Genomic DNA, 4,953 nt, shown 5'->3' on the forward strand with positions numbered 1-4,953 from the left:
CCGCCACCGAGTTTGACCGCGCCGCTGTCGCCAGTTTTCCCTAGAAAACCGTTCAGTTTTCCGTCCGGTTTTTCGTTTGTTTTTTTAGATCCGTTTTTATTTACATCGGTTTTTTTCGATTTAGTTTACTTAGCGAGCGTTCGCTCGTTCGTTCATTTTAACGAACTCGTTCACCGTTTAGTTACAAAAAACGAACGTTCATTCATTAATCTACTCGTCGTTTTTCTTTTTCTCGGATTTTCCGCGATTATTTCTGATCGCGATTTCAGATCCGATTTTCGTTCTAGTATAACTTTTCGCTCGTTTATCGGAATCAGGCGTTTCGTCTCAAAACCCTCTTTCTGTTTAACCAACTCAAACAAGTTTTTGCTTCTGTAAAATTTGACCTAGATCCAGATTAGTAAAAGAGGTTTGTTTCTTTTGCCGTTTGACTTTCGTTGCTTCGTTCGTTTTGATTCTTTTTGTGAACCGGAGTTCTTAAGTTAAACTTTCTGGTTAGATTTATTATTTGAGTTTTATCTATGCATTAGTTGAGTACTTATTGGATGCTTGTTTGTTTGTGATAGAGTACCCAGAGTGCGCCGCTTGCTACTTTGAATCGCTAGGTTTCACAGATCATTAGCAAGGCAGGTAACACTTTGATCATACCTCCTACTACCCAGTTTTTATTGCATTAGATCAACTCTCAAACTTTGCATCCTTAGGATCAAATTAAATTGTGGGTTTTGGGAAGTAGATGAGGTAGTACCTATCACCTGTTTTATTATTCAATCCTTTGGGAGTTACTTCTACGTTTGCTTATATCGCCATGCAATGCTAGTAGACGTGGATTGGGTGAGTGTATCCATGACAGATGTGAGATTGTTAAATTAATGGTTTATTTAAGGTGGAAACTTAAACACACATCTGGGTGGATTGAGGCACCTGGGTATTCCAGCGATTGCCTGTTTTTTTATGGACCGCCACCCAGGCTCAAAGGGATCATGAGATTATTCATACTAGAAACTTTTGTGTGCAGCCACAAGCTACTATGGGCTCTAGCATAGTTGACTAAGTCGTGCGAACTCTTACAGTGGTAGACTAGCAGATGTAGGGGATGTAGGTTGGTACGGTCTACCCATTCGTCAGATGCTAGCGCTACTGAAAGACTATGTCTCGGTCATCCGTTTCTCAAACATCATGAAGTGCGAGAATCCCAACAGAGGAGATCGAGTCTTGTGGGGAAAAGTGCGCAAACCTCTACAGAGTGTATAAACTAATCATGGTTAGCCGTGTCCCCAGTTATGGACAACATGAGTATCTAGTACATGGACTATCATGTGAATCTCATCATGTTACTCTAATTAATAATGTTGGGTTTTAATGATGAAGCTTAATTGGGATTGGGAGGGTGTCTACACTCTCAATGTTTAACAACTACCATGATAGTTAAATAAAATTTATTCCTTTGCAGTAGGGAAAAATTGGCTTTACGCAAAACTGTAACCATAGAGCTTCCCACCAGCCAAATATGCATGTAGTATAGCTTTATTCTTCCATTACTATCTATGTGTTACATTGCCAGCATATTCCATGTGCTGACCCATTTTCGGGCTGCAACGTTCATGTTGCAGACTTTTCAGACGACGAGTAAGGTGCCTTTAGGTCGTGGTTCTATACTCAGTGGAGTTGATGGACTCACTTATCTTCCAAGCCTTCCACTGTTAACATTATTAGATGGCCTTAAGCCATATTTATAGTATTAAGTTCTCTTTTGAGACATTCGATGTAATAAGTGTGTGATTGCTACTCTGTTATAAATCCTTCAAGTACTGTGCGTGTCAGCATTACTGATCCAGGGATGATAGTGAAGCACAAAGATCAGACTTTTTGAGGTCTGGTCGCTACAAGATGGTATCAGAGCACACGCTGACTGTAGGACACGACCACTAAGCTAAAGCCCTAGATCACTACTCACTCTTCTCATTTCTGACTCCTCATCTTTTCTATTCTTTTAGGATGGCGGATGCAAGGAACAAGTTTACACAACTGGATGAAGATACACCCTTTGGACGTCACTTGAAGGAAGTCACTAGATACCTGAACATCGGAGTACCAAGCTTCACCGGAACCTACAACACCACTTTACCCGAGGAGGAGCGCTGGATGATTCAAGTTCAAGTTCCAGGAAGGACATTCGTGCCAGTCACTGAGCCCATAGAGTTTTCCTTTGATGCACCAACCTGGAGTCTAGGAAAGAGCATGGCAGCTCACATCGCCATGGGACGTATTGGAGAAGTTTACCGCAATGATCTCAAGGATATAATCTATCAAATTTATGGGTGCCGAGATGAGCACTGGGAGATGATCAGCACCAAGAAGGATAGATTAATCGCAGCTTTCATCCGGGAGTTAAACCAACACATTCGACGTCAGGAGAACCAGATGTGCGCAGACATGATAGATCTGAAGAAGACAAGGATAAGAATCACGGAACTGGAGGAAGAACTCAAGGCTACACATGAAGATTATATGGAGGAAATCGAAGTATTAGTGGAGAAGAATGACGACCTGATCAAGAAGATCGGAATAATCATGGGAGACCCTACACTAGTAGAAGAAAACGAAGAACCCAAGGAGATTCGCCCGGAAGACTACATCATCATCGATGACACTGACTCGGACCCTGATGATAGCGACGATGACTACATTGATGAAGTTGGAGCAGATATCATGGAGTCTGCAACCGAAGATTATTTCTAGTAGACCACCCCATCAGTAGTAGTATTCCACCATGGAAATATAGTAGTCCGAGCACTTTTGCGATAGTTAGACCGATTGTATGCCCTTGTTTGATTGAATGAAGTGATTTTGTGTGCATTTGCCTCATGTGCATATGGGTACTGTTTTCTCTCTAGACCTCTCTCTATTCTTAAATCTCATCTTTTCTAAACCCATCAGATGCCTCCGAGACGTGACCCCGGATTTACCTTCCCACCGGAGCTCACTCAGTTGATCTAGCAGCAGAATACATTGATGCAGTTGCTAGTCCAGAATCAGAATCAGGGGAACAACAACAACAACAACAACCCACCACCGCCACCACCTGTTGATCACTTAACCCGTTTTCTTAGGCTGAATCTGCCGGTGTTCTCCAGTAGGACCGAGCCTATAGTAGCAGATGATTGGCTCCGCAAGACAGCAAGGGAGTTGACCACGGCAGGATGCACAAATGCGGAAAAGGTGAAATTTGCCGCACATCAGTTGGATGGACCCGCAGCATCATGGTGGGAGAATTTCACAGCCACTTACCCTATCAACACTGTCACATGGGACCAGTTTCAGCAGGCTTTCCGTGCTGCCCATGTTTCAACAGGATCTATGGCCATGAAGAAGCGTGAGTTTCGCAACTTGCACCAAGGAGGACGGACAGTTGGCCAGTATGTGGATGACTTTAGTAAGCCAGCACGTTATGCCCTAGATGACATTGCTACGGATGCAGCTAAGCAGGAGAAGTTTTTGGAAGGACTGAATGATGAGTTGAGCATGCAGTTGATGGTAGCAAGCTTCAACAACTACCAGGAGTTGGTAGATCATGCTCTTATGATTGAAGGGAAGCAGCAGCAGATTGAAAACCGTAAGAGGAAGTATGGACAAGGGAAGTACAATTCTGGAGCTCAACAGAAGCCGCGTTTTACCCCTAAACCGGGAGGACCTTTTCAGCATACCCATGGGGGAGGAAGTTCGCATAATCATAATGGCCCCAAGAATGGTAATGGGAATGGATGAAGCAATGGCTAGAACCGTACCAACCCATCAACAACAGCCAAGAGAGACCTAAGCCAAGTCACTTACTTTCAGTGTCAGAAGACCGGACATTATGCCAATGAATGTCCTGAATCCCAGAATGGAAATGGCAATGGAAGCTCTGGGAAGAAGCCGAACCCTTTCAATAGGGGACAGGTGAACCACGTAAACGTGGAGGAGGTTGAAGCTCAGCCAGATGCAGTAATAGGCAAGTTTTTGGTTAAGTCATTTACTGCACTCGTTCTTTTTGATACTGGTGCATCGCATTCATACATCTCAAGGGGATTTGTGGATAAGTATAAACTGCCAACCCAAGCCCTTAGGTCACCCATGTTAGTAACCTCACCTGGAGCAGAGTATATGGCTAGTCTATGGTGTGATCTGTTACCATTAAGGATTGATAACTATGTATTTCCCTCGGACCTAATAGTATTGGAATCACAAGGATTGGATGTGATATTAGGCATGGATATGAAGGGAACATTGAATGCGCTAGTAAGTCAATTTTGCTTACAACGCCAGAAGGAAGATGGATCAGGTATGTATCTCGGCATGTGCTTAAGAGGACTCAAGTAAATTCCCTAACAGGAGTTGTATAGGAGGAAGTACAAGTGGTGAAGGATTTCCCTGACATATTTCCTGAGGAGTTGCCAAGCATGCCACCGGATAGAGACATTGAGTTTTTGATTGAGCTTTTGCCAGGCACAGGGCCAATATCTAATAGACCATACATGATGCCCGCAAAAGATTTGGAGGAGATTAAGAAGCAGATTAAGGAGTTACTGGATAAAGGTTATATTCGCCCAAGTTCTTCGCCTTGGGGATTGCCAGTACTTCTGGTGGATAAGAAGTATGGATCGTTAAGGATGGTTGTTGATTATCGAGGATTAAATGAAGTAACAATCAAGAACAAGTACCCACTACCGATGATCAATGATCTGTTTGATCGATTGCAAGGAGCTAAGGTATTTTCCAAGATCAATCTGCAATGAGGATACCATCAGTTGAAGATTTGAGAACAGGATATACCTAAGACGGCTTTTACCACCAGGTATGGGTTGTACGAGTACACCGTTATGTCATTTGGTCTGACTAACGCACCTGCCTATTTTATGAACATGATGAACAAAGTGTTTATGGAGTTTTTGGATAAGTTCATCATAGTGT

This window comes from Triticum dicoccoides, chromosome 7A (genome assembly GCF_002162155.2).
Source record: "Triticum dicoccoides isolate Atlit2015 ecotype Zavitan chromosome 7A, WEW_v2.0, whole genome shotgun sequence".
Classification (NCBI taxonomy): domain Eukaryota; kingdom Viridiplantae; phylum Streptophyta; class Magnoliopsida; order Poales; family Poaceae; genus Triticum; species Triticum dicoccoides.